Genomic DNA, 12,971 nt, shown 5'->3' on the forward strand with positions numbered 1-12,971 from the left:
TGGCTTTTTTTTGACTGAATAACACCAAAACAAATCAGATGGACTTCCTGGTTTGGGGAATACTGAGCACAGAATGTTTCAACTTATGACATTTCATTAGTTACAACCACTTTATGTGTGGGTCCAGCCATGTGACCTACTAATGTGACTTAAATATAATCTTTTAATGCCTGCCACTACCTAATAATCACAGAAACAATAGTATCCATTTCTCTCGGCTTTAGCAGTTGCAGAAGCCACACCTATTTTGTTGGCATCCTTTCATTCCTGTCTTTTTTTCACTTTTATCTGACCTGCACTGTTCTATCCACCGTCAATACAAACCTGTCAATATAATTCAAGTTTGGGAGATTTATTTTTAAGACTGCTAATTGTTTGGTGTTTTCTGCCAATACCCTTGCTACTGTAACAGCAGTGCTTAGTGCAGGAGAACATTAGTTGCCTACAAAACAAAAGAATTGTGCATGCAGGCTTGTACCTTGTGTTGCATATGGCAGGCCTGCAGCTACTTTCTGCTGTCAGTAGTGTATGAGTTCTTCACAAAACAATGAATTTTTAAGAGGGTAACCAACAACTAGACTGCAGCAAAGTAGATGAAGAAGGAGATTGAATGTTGGCTTTTTTTTCGTATTGGCACAAGTGACTATTACTGAGCATACTGACTAGTGTAAGAAAGGAGGAGCATGAAAGAGGTGATAAAATTATTTCTTATTCCTTTGTTTCACACAGCTACCTTAACCACTAACAGAAAACAATAGATTATTTCAGCTCTGTAGATTTGATAAATCAGAATGTCATCCTTCAAGAACTGTATTATCTTCTTAATGAGGAGGAGGTGAGTCAGTTTGGGAAAAAAAATAATAATTGGTCCCCAAATCACTGCAAAAGTTGTTAGAATAATAAATATTAGAGGTAGAAAAAAGCCATCATTTATCTCTTTTTCAGGTGCCAGTATTCTGTAGCCTATGTTAATATGACATGAAATCTAAGCATCTCTTTTTATTTTTTTCTGGATTTGAAGATTTTCAGACAACGTTTGGCATTTCAGTTCTGAGACTGCAATGGGCACTGTTCTTATGTATCAGACAGAGTCCAGATTTCATCCTCTGAAATTCAATTACACACACTCCTATGCATACATCTAAGAAACATAATTTTTCAAGTTATTGTTCTATGCACTTACTTCTAGCGAAGATGTACTACTGAGGAAAAAAGACTGTGTATTAAAATATTACTTAATAATAATTATAATAATGATGATAATTAAACATATATTACATATTATATATTATTTAATGTATTTATTTTAATAAAATTTTAAAATTATTTTAATACCATTTATTTAGTATATAATATTATCAACCCATATGCTATAAAATCTGTTTTTTAAAGGTGTGGTCATATATTCTTATTAATCCAGCTAATGATAGAGTTCCAGAACTAGTGAAAAATCAAAGTACCAACAGTTCTCAAATCCTTTATGTGCATGGATGTTAGTGACGCTCCTTGTTTTGAAGCAATGTTTACTTCAAGAGTGGTCTCAATAACTTTAGTGGATGATAACTATTTCCAGACGTTCTGATGTTCTAAATGTGCCACTTATTATTACCTACAGAAAAACTTCATGACATTTTCAAAAACTTAAAATTTGAAGTTAGAAATAAAGTACAAGCCAGAAGGATAAAGTTATGAAACATTTCTAAATAGCTAATAATAGGGACCAATCTGTGGTTGCTATAATTTAAAATTGTTCCAGTATGTTGAACAGGAAACTGGACTCTAGATTCCCTTTTTTTAATCCCGTGCTGGTTTCCATTTCTATCTTTTTCTTTCACTTGTTTTCCTATTCTTCTCACTTACTTCTGCCTGCATTCATCTGCCTTGAAAATATAACAGGTGCTTGTAGTTTAACTAGAAAGGAAACAGAAAAATATTTTTTCTTAAATCTTGATAAGATGTATTTCATACTAACAGAAATACTCAGAAAACCCAATACCCATGCAGCATTTCTACTGCATGTTATGAATGAACTTAACAATGGGAATCAAATATTTTTCACTAGCCATTTCAGTTTTGATAATGGTGTGCTGACCAGCAATTGACCTCTCTTGCTCTTTCTCTCAATGAACAATATGTCTCTTTTCCTCTTGTAGCTACAGAAAAACAAATATGGTTTTTGCAATGACTCTTCTTTGGAACATAAACAGAACTACAAAATCATAATTTAGCTTTTTAACACTGCCTCTCATTGATAGTACAAAGAAATAACTTGTTCCCTGTTTCCCTGCATTCAGCATTCTTGAAAATTCAGTATTCTTGAAATTCATCAATACAGAAATGAAACATGCATTTAAATCAAACAGAATTACCTAAAATCTTATGAATTTACACTTCAATATAATCCTTCAGTTTTTAAATAGTTGGGTTCATTCTTTCTTTAAGAATCTGTACGAATATCTCAGTCTTTTTCATTGCATGTAACTTGCAACTGGTATAAACCAAGCAAAATGGATAAAAAAAAAAAAAAAAGCAATCCTGCTATAACTCAGGTGAAATCAACTGAGATGCATCAGAGCTTGAGTAGTGCACAACGTCCAGTGCAAGCTGTTGCATAACTGTGGGTTTCTGATTAAAAATGAAGTGGTCTATCAAACACACCTCTCTGGCAGAATTTCTATGGAAGAGCTGGTCACAATATTCATGAAGTAGGGAGATACAGTACCCTCTCACCAACTTAATTGATTTCATAATCTTATTCTTCAGGTAGTCTTTAATCAAGTTTTAGGGATGTACCTGCCATGTGTAGAAATATTAAGATAGGAAGACCAACATTTTCAATATCATCTTCTAAACATGAATCAAATGTATTCATCTTAATATATCTAATCTGGACAGTATCCTCTCAGAAAGAACAAAATATTCACGCAAGTCACCTTCCTGCAGTAATGTCATTTTTGAGACAAATTTTAGTTACTTTTAAGAAAAAAGAGTTTTCCTTGATACAAGTCATCAGTCCTCATAATTTTCTGTTTCACAAAGTATTAAGTGCCTAACTCATTAATATTTTACAGTATTAGAAACAACTATGTGGACGACTTGTGCAGTTTCTTGAGAAAATCAAGCTCTCTTACTTTAGCTGAAGAAGTTAAGCTGGCTGACGCTAGTTGTGACTGGAAGCAACCTTTATACTCCCTTATTCCAAGTAAATTAATCTATTATGTTGGTATTTGCATTGGAATGCAGGTGTACTATTAGCCTTAGCTATTAAATTAAACCTTCAGCTTTGGAAGACTGTTACACAACTTCCTGTGTTCTACTGGACCAATTCCATTTACCTGATTTATAAATAAAGGTGATGTTATGCTCTCAGGCATGACAGCATAGAATTGCTCTCCAATATATGCAATCGTATTCCTCAATATCTCACTTGGTTGTAAGTAGCCTGAATATTTTCTACAGGATTGAGCTTTACTCCATTATTTTCTCTTTAAAAAGTTTACATTGTACACACATTCTTGACTCATTGCATTTCAGGGTGTATCCTTCTGTATGTTTTGTAAAATTTCTGGAGCTTTTGAAGTAATAGAAGGATTGGCATGTGTGTGCTTGGCTAACTGACAAATCCGAAAGGACTATAATAATCTATAAGTATCTATCTGGAGAGTATAAACATCAAGCATAGTAAAAGATTATTTAGCACAGTATAATTTTAAAAGGCTATCATTAAAAGTAATAGAATAAAATTAAGACAGGTAAAATGTTACATGAAGAAGGAAAATCTTTTTGACAAAGTTAACTACTAGTCTATGGAATTGTTTCCCAGGGAAAGTGATGGAATACTCTGCCTATGCCTTTTTAAATTAGGCTTGAGAAAACGTGCTTAAGTGAATGGTAAGGAAGAATCACACTCTGGCAGAGAGAAGGAGCAGATGACCTAACAGACCTTTTTCATTCTTCTTTTTCAGTGATTTTTATTCTTTTCCTTTAGCTGATAAAACAATATAGAAAGGAATAACCTTGAGGAAGGAGTTGTTCTGTGTGACTTAATGGAATGAAATAATTGCAGCATTCTGAGCTGCAGTTACAATAAGGACTTGGTGTGAAAATCAGGCACACAGTTTCCTTTTTGTCAGCTGTGATGAATAATGTTCTTACCTGGATTGATGGGAGATGGACAAGCCCAGAAAGTAACATCAGCCTACGTGCTTAGCAAACAGTGTATCATAAGGAATGACAGGACGTCTTGGCTAAAGCATCCATACCAAGAGCCTATAGGTTTCTGGTGCAATATAAATGGTTGATTATAATATATAGAACAATACATTTGTGAACATGATTACAGATGAGATCCACTATTCACCCAAAGCACTACCGTAACTGTTTCTGTATCAATATCTAGGCAGCCTAATAGGTATGTCAGCAGGGTTTTCATGAAGACAACTCCAACATTGGAACCTGCTGACTGAAAATATACCAAGCACAGTGACTTTCAGTGTAAGGATCAACTGTTTGTCAGGAGCTGGAAAGGCAATGCATGATGATTTTGTCACTTACACATAGGAAGAGAGTGTTATCAAGCTCGGATATCATTGTGGTTAATTGTTTTCTGCTTTTGGGAGTGGTTCATCTACTCTGTCAAATTTCCATTTTATTGCATTTTTTTAAGGTAAACAAAGATACCGTATACATCTCTTTGGAAATGTTTTATATGTACACTTTTATTTGGTACACTAAGTGTAAATGCACCCGATTAAAGCAGAGTAAATAATAGAGCTATTAATATTCATACAGTGTTTGCTGTCACTGTAAAGCGTTCTGAAAACTTAGTTTTAGGAGCAGTTAAATTAAATATCAAATTGAATGAGTTTACCAAAACAGATCATCAGATGGGACTTTGCTGTGAATTTTAACTCGTAGTTTTGAATATAGTGAATTCGCAGGGGCTATGTGTGCATTAATCCATAAAATGGGATAAGAGCCAACTGGCAGACCTGAGGACAAGTGGTACAGCCTGCCTTATACCCCAATTTCTAAACTCTCTCCCCCTCCCCTATACTCCAGACAGAACTCAAGGGAGCAGTAAATTTGCAGATGACACCAAGCTGGGTGACACCCTCAGTAAATTTGCACATGACACCAAGCTGGGTGGGAGTGTCGATCTGCTGGAGGGTAGGAAGGTCCTACAGAGGGATTTGGACAGGTTAGATAGATGGGCCGAGACCAACGGCATGAGGTTCAACAGGAACAAGCGCCAGGTCTTACACTTCAGCCGCAACAACCCCACACAGTGCTACAGGCTGGGGGGAGAGTAGTTAGAAAGCAGCCCAGTGCAAAGAGACCTGGGAGTGCTGATTGACAGCTGGCTAAACATGAGCCAGCAGTGTGCCCAGGTGGCCAAGAAGGCTAATGGCATCCTGGCCTCTATTAGGAATAGTGTAGCCAGCCGGTCTAGGGAAGTGATCGTCCCTCTGTACTCGGCACTGGTGAGGCCGCACCTTGAGTACTGTGTCCAGTTCTGGGCCCCGCACTTCAAGAAAGATGTTGAGGTGTTGGAGTGAGTCCAGAGGAGGGCGATCAAGCTGGTGAAGGGTCTGGAGGGTCTGACCTATGAGGAACGGCTGAGGGAGCTGGGGTTGTTTAGCCTGGAGAAGAGGAGGCTCTGAGGTGACCTTATTGCAGTCTACACCTACCTGAAGGGAGGTTGTAGTGAAGTGGGAGTTGGCCTCTTCTCCCAGGCAACTAGTGATAGGACAAGAGGATATAGCCTCAAGCTTTGCCAGGGGAGGTTCAGGTTGGACATTAGGAAGAATTTCTTCTCAGAAAGGGTTATTAGACATTGGAACGGGCTGCCCAGGGAGGTGGTGGAGTCACCATCTCTGGATATGTTTAAGAAAAGACTGGACATGGCACTTAGTGCCATGGTCTAGTTGACAGGGTGGTGTCAGGGCAATGGTTGGACTCGATGATCCCAGAGGTCTCTTCCAACCTGATTGATTCTGTGATTCTGTGATTCTGAGCATTATGCATACTACTGACTGGGAGCAATCCCTTACCCATGCTGTTGAATGAATAAAGAGCATCTGGGTATAGTCTGGGAGAACAAGGGCAGGCACTCCTCTGAATCATGCAAAAGGGTGACTAAACTTGAAAGGGTATGTATGTGCTAGGGTTCAAGTCCCTGGCCTAGTTAGTTTTAGTTTACTAGTGCAGATGCTGCCATACATGCATCGGGGAGAGATTCATCTTCTTGTAGAGGAGAGCTTTGAAAAAAGATCAGACGAATGATGCTCCACAAGTGCCTATTTCTCTTCATCTATTGTTAAAAGAGTGTAACAAATTAGCTCAAATATCGATGCTACGTTGTACATATCTAAAAGTGTGATGATATGAATTCCATCTCCATTCCTTCTAGAGGAAGCTGTTATGGAGAGAATACAGATAGTTTAAATTAAAAAGAACTTCTGTTAGGTGAGACCGCAAGCCTCCAGACCCATCATCCCAGCTGATCACTGACACACATACAATACAAAGTCATTTACCTACTATTTTAAAAAAATTTAAATTATATACTCATTATCTATATAAGGGCAAGGTGGGGGAAAGGGAAAGGGAAAGGGAAAGGGAAAGGGAAAGGGAAAGGGAAAGGGAAAGGGAAAGGGAAAGAGAAAGGGAAAGGGAAAGGGAAAGGGAAAAGGAAAGGGAGAAGAAGAGGAAGGGATGGAAGGGAAGGGAAGGGAAGGAAAAAGGAGAATATACTTATGATCATAAATGCCTAAGTGCAACTTATGCTTCTAATACATTTGCCAGAATGCCTGTTTTTGAAGCAAAAGCATTAATGGGTCATATTCACCTGATTAGTCTTGGGCATTTGTTTAAGAAACACATTTAGAAGGTTGCAAAGTAAGTTTTTATTTTTCAAAAACTCCAAAACAGATTTCAGTGAAAAAAACCCTTTTTTTCTCAATGTTTCAGGACTATTCTTTTAAATAAATAATCCATTTTTTTAGATTGTTATTTTTCCTTTGTCTTTCCCTGCCTTTTTTTTCATCCGCCATTTGCCACTTCTTCACTTTATTTTTCCCAACATTTATTATGATGATAGGTATCATATCCACTGTTCCTAATGACAAAATAAACAATGAGAAATTAAAATGGAAATGAAGGAAAAAGCTATGACTTAAAACTGAAATATTGTTTCAGAATTTTATTGAAAATTTCCAGAACAAATGAATAAAAAAGAACAATTATTTGAAAACTAGCAATAATTCTTTCTAAATAATTATAAAACATTAAACTGTCTGTTTTATTTTCTGTTTGTTTCTTAAAACCTTTATTGGAGAAAAGGAAGAGCAACAAAATAAAGGGTGAATAACATGCTGTCTGATCCTCTACCATCCAGTTAGAAGTATGATCTAAGTTTGCAATCAGCTGCTCATGGTCTACTGTGTAATTTATTTAGACATGTGATTTAACTGTGCTTTTAGCTGTCCTTCTAAATAAGGAAGGTCGTGGTGGTGCTTTCTCTTTGTATTTGCTGACCAGACTTCTCAAACCTCAGGTTCAACATAAGCATCTGCAAGTTTCACAGTTCTGACTTTGTGGAACTGTGACCTAAAAAGTGAGCTAAAGGTTGTTTGGGGCTAGAATCATGTTAACATTTATGTTATTTTAATTATATAGTTATTGACTGAATCATAACTGTAGCCAGTTTCTCTTAGGACATAGCTACAAACATAATAAAATAATTCAAAAATATTTAGCAAATTCTTATAAGGCTTTAGCCAGTGCAACACAGATACCCACAAGTGACATAGCTGTCCATGTGGATGTACTTTTTAAGCTAGTCAGAACTGTTTCTCAACAGTGTCTCCCTGATGTGACCATATTACTTCTTTTTTCTGTGCTAGTTCTTTTACCATGACACTATCTCCTTCAAAACATGCTCTTGAACTCTTAAAAAATAGGATTGCTCTAGTCCCTATCATCTTATCTGTACCACTCTTTCTGTTCAAATTAGATTTTTCTGCATGCAGGTGGCCAGAGTTGTGACCTATAATTTACCTAACACATCCTAAAATTTACCTGATGCATGCTAAGATCATAGTTGTTTTTTTCACAGTCACATCAACTTGATTATGGGTAGGCATCATGTCTTTGACCGATATACCTACTTTTCCCTTTTCCTTCTCTTGTTTTCATTCAGTGATGTATCAGCTTGATATCAAAAGCTGGCTTCTCTGTGAAAATGAAGTGTGGAGCAGACTAACACCTACTTGGTTCTCACACGTATAAAACTGAGATTCAATAAAGGTAGTCTCTAGGCTGAGAGGATTGGATGTGATCCAGGTCCCACAGTATAGACATAATCAGAAATATAAGGCCTTGATCTGATGACTCATCTTTCATAATTAAGTAGTCATTACAGCAAGTTGCCTAGCTAACTACTTATGGAATTTCTTGTTTTTCAGACCAGTAACACTTTAGATGTTTCTTAATATACCCTATATCCTTGCCATGTCATTGCAGGTAGAGGGTTTAATGGAGAGAAGGAATGAAAATAGTTCAAATATTACAATAAGTATGATCAATAATAGATGAGAGTCCATACTTCCAAATCTGATACAGCCAAATCAGCAGGCAAGGAAGTTAGTGAGGACCACTGAGTAAGTAAAAAGCAGAGAGGAACATGTACTAACTGAAGTCGCCCCAGCACAATGATAGCAGAAAACACATGAGTACTCTTCAGGTTTAATGTATCTGCTTTAATGGGAACTTAGAGGGCCTCCTTGTCTCTGCTTCCTGAAAGGCTGAATTCTTTTTATGCTGTTTTTGCAGTAACTCTGAATTAAATTCAATATTCACATTATTTGTCTTATCTGAACTGTGGCAAGGAACCACCACATTGCCCCAATAGGCCAGTTAGATGCTTTTATTTAATGGACTTTTTATGCTAGAATATTCTTTCACTGGTAATGCACGTACCTCTTTTTCAAACATAACAGAAAATCTATTTGGAAAGTCTCTGCAAAGGTCTCATGTTAAGAAAGTGAACAAAGGAATAATGCAGCTATTGGTCAGTCACTGTTTTCATCATGGGTTCTCTAAATAGCTAATGTGTTTCTCTTGAATACAAAATATAAATTATCATGTTTCATCACCATTTCATTCTCCCAGATTGGCCTACAATAGGAAATCTTTTTCCTTTTTCCTTTTTGTTTTTTTTCAGTGAAGCATAGCCACTGAAAAATATAATCCTGTTGGCTAGTACTTGTCCTGCTATAGGTTAAGATTCAGTGGCTAATGTCTCTCAATATTGTCATGGTGCTGAACAGTTACTGCAATTGAACTTGAAAAGTAGGTTTTGCTAGAGGAAATAAATGGGCAGCAGATTCTATATTATTAATATCATTTATGATTGTTTACAAAAATATAATTCCTGATAATATGCTTGTAGTTGAGGTTCCTTGAAGAACAGCAGTAACATAACTTCTGTTTATGAGCTATATATCAGAGTATTTTGCCTTATATGCTCCTAGAACAGACTATGTGTCCTAGTTTTCAGTAAATTTCAGATTTTCCCTTGAGAATTATAGGTATTGTTTAATTTTTTCTCCTGTAGAATTGTTTACAAATCTTAAAGCCTTCCACAAAACCATGAATAATATAACCCTCACTGTCTCAGACCTTGTGCTGTCATTTAACCTGGTTCTAAGTGATTTTCAAAATAAAATATTAGGACCTCTGTAATTAAGTGATGTTATCTGATGTTTTAGTATTATATATAACTTTAGTGTGCTCTTCACATAGTTATCTGTAGAGGTTTGGTTGAGTGAGAAGGGGCACGATCCTGTGTCAGTCACCGAGCAGTCTGAGCAACCCAGGCTTTGAGCAAGGGTTAAGCCCAGAGCTAGCGACCTTGCACTCCCCTTGCACGGAGCAGAACAAAGAACCTCGTGGTGCCTGCTTCGCGGGAAGCAAAACTACATCCGGGAGGGGAGGGGGGCGGTCACGGCTCTGAATATGTAAACCTATGGACCAATCACAAGTGCGATCGGGGCGCGCGATTAACATATGCATAGCCTATATAACTACTGCTTTCTTTGTTAATAAACGAGAAGCTTCCATACTCACATTGAGATCGCGTAGCTTACTTCCAGACCGTTCCCCAGCACCCGCGAGCGCGCCTCCCCCGGTTTTCCCCGTACTACAACTGGTAGCAGAGGATGGTTCCCTTCGGCGTGCTCTCTCCGAGACTGCGGTAAGCAGCGAAAAGGAGGTGTTGGGAAAAAGACGGCTGGGAGCGGTGATGTTCGGGTCAAATAGGGCAGAACAGACACTGGAAGGGTTGGCCACCCAGCTCCCAGAGTTCAGGTGCTGTTCAGGTCAAAAGGGCAGAGCAGACACTGGAAAAAGGGCAGCCATGGAAATAGAGGCTGCAGTGGTGCTGATTGCATATATCTTCTCTAAGAGAAGGAGCAAGACAGTGGAGAAACAGCTAATTAAGCTGATAAAGTTGGGCCAGCGCTGGGGACATTTTAAAGACACAGCGCTTGTATTTTCTGTGGAGGAATGGAAAGAAGTGGGAGACATTATGTGGGAAAAGACTGTTGAGAGGGACCCTGAGGAAGAAGAAATTAAGGAGGTGCGTGAACTCTGGCAAAACGTGATAGAGACTTTAAAAACTATGAGGGCAGAAGGAGAGGTCGCCCGCGCGGCTGCTGAGATGCGGCCGGCGCCGCCGGAGCCCAACCCCCCGGCTAAAACAGAAAAACCTGGGGTTCTGGCTCGTTTCTTCGGGTTACCGGCGGTTAAGGGCATGTCGGCAAACATAAAGCCATCCGTGGCTGAGGTTCGTACGGCGGTAGAAGCGGCGAACTCCCAGGAGAAATGGCGCAGCAAGAATTTAGAGGAGGAGGTTGCGAACAAAGAACCACGTGGCGCTCCTGGGACCGCATGGCAAAGGGAGCGGAAACAGGAGGGGGAGGGGTGGTCAGCCCCTCACCCTGCTCAGCCAGCGTCCGGAGAGGGGGGGCCGGTCCCTCCCCTCCGCGCCGCCGGAGTACCCGCCCCTCCCGCCTTCACCCTGTCAATCAAGATCGCCGAGCGCCGTTGCGAAAGTGGTTTAGCCGGTAGCTTTTTCGGTTTTCACCCCGGCGGCGCGGGCTCGATTCCCGGCATGGGAATCACGTGATTGGAAAATTCTTTAACAAACAAAAGCTGCAGCTACACAGTATGGAGTAAAATCAGACGCTGTAGCAATACCAAATATACAGGTTTAGTACTTTTTTTGCCTGTTAGTGAATGTCTTACATGTGTAAGGTTTTGGTTGAGATGTTAAATGGTGGAGGAGTACTGTGGATGTGAATGTGGGAAGTAATTTTAGTCATGTGTAATTGGTTATAGGGCCTAAGTTGCAGTAATTAACTTTTTGCTGATTTATTCAACAATGCCTTGTTGCTTTGTATGCATTAATGTTTGGGTGTAAAGAGTGTGTATATCCAACAGGGAGACACAGTATTTAAATTTACCAACCTAATGTTACAACTGCTTTGAGGTGGCCTATGACTGAAGAGCGACTGCAGATTACTAAGGGACTGGTGGAGGAAGAGTTAAAAGCAGGACATATCAAACCCTCAGTTAGTCCTTGGAATACACCCATTTTTGTCATCCCTAAGAAAAGTGGAAAGTGGAGATTATTACATGATTTACGGAAAATTAATGAGCAAATGCAAGCAATGGGAGCATTGCAACCAGGACACCATGAGGTTTGCCTTTTCTGTTCCTGTTATCAACAAAGAGGAACCAGCTCAAAGGTATGAATGGGTAGTTCTGCCGCAGGGCATGAAAAATTCACCTACGTTATGTCAGCTTTATGTGGCATGGGCACTGAAACCATTGCGCCAGCTATGGCCACAGACTATCATCTATCATTATATGGATGATATTTTGTTATGTCAGGCTGATCCTTTTTCAGAAGAAAGTCTCCACAAACTAACAACAACGTTGGCGGAGAAAGGTCTCGTGATTGCACCAGAAAAGATTCAACGAACTGATCCCTGGAAATACTTAGGATGGACAATTTCGGATGCTCAAATCCGGCCTCAAAAGGTGGAGCTACATACAGATTTGAAGAACCTGAAGGATGTACAAACACTTCTCGGAGATATTCAGTGGGTCCGTAACTGTGTCGGTATCTCGAACACCGAGATTGCCCCCCTCACCGAACTGCTGCGACGATCACACCCTGCTGACACCATACAGCTGTCTGAGACTCAACAAAGCGCGTTGCGGTCAATCATCGCCAAATTACAAACTGCATGGTCGTCGCGACGCATTCGTGAACTACCTGTGTCTCTGCTTGTAATTAACAGTGAAAATATGGTTTGTGGTGTCATTTGTCAGTGGCAAAACAAAAAGCGGGAGCTCCCCCAGGGCTACAACCAATGCCACTACAAATGCCACGATAAAGATGAAGCTTTTTGGGTGTTGGAATAACAGAAAATGAGGTAAAATCTATTGTTCAAGCATGTCCGAGGTGTGGGGCTCAGGGACCAGGCATTGGTATTGGTGTAAACCCGAAGGGTTTGGCAGCACTTGAGCTATGGCAGATGGATGTAACACATATTCCAGAGTTTGGGAGACAAAAATATGTACATGTCACAGTAGATACCTTCTCGAGGTTAATCGGGGCATCTGCAATGTCCGGAGAAAAGGCGCAACAGGTTTGTAAACATTTGTTGGCATGTTTTGCCGTTATGGGGGTGCCAGAACAGATCAAAACAGATAATGGGCCAGCATACACCAGCCAAAAGTTTCGTGTATTTTTAACACGCTGGGGAGTGAAACATGTTACTGGTATACCACACTCCCCGACAGGTCAAGGGATCATCGAACGCACCCATAGAACCATAAAGGAATATTTAAGGAGACAGAAGGAGGTAGATACTGATCCAACATAGCGGTTGCATAAA

This window comes from Nyctibius grandis, chromosome 3, assembly GCF_013368605.1.
Source record: "Nyctibius grandis isolate bNycGra1 chromosome 3, bNycGra1.pri, whole genome shotgun sequence".
NCBI lineage: Eukaryota > Metazoa > Chordata > Aves > Nyctibiiformes > Nyctibiidae > Nyctibius > Nyctibius grandis.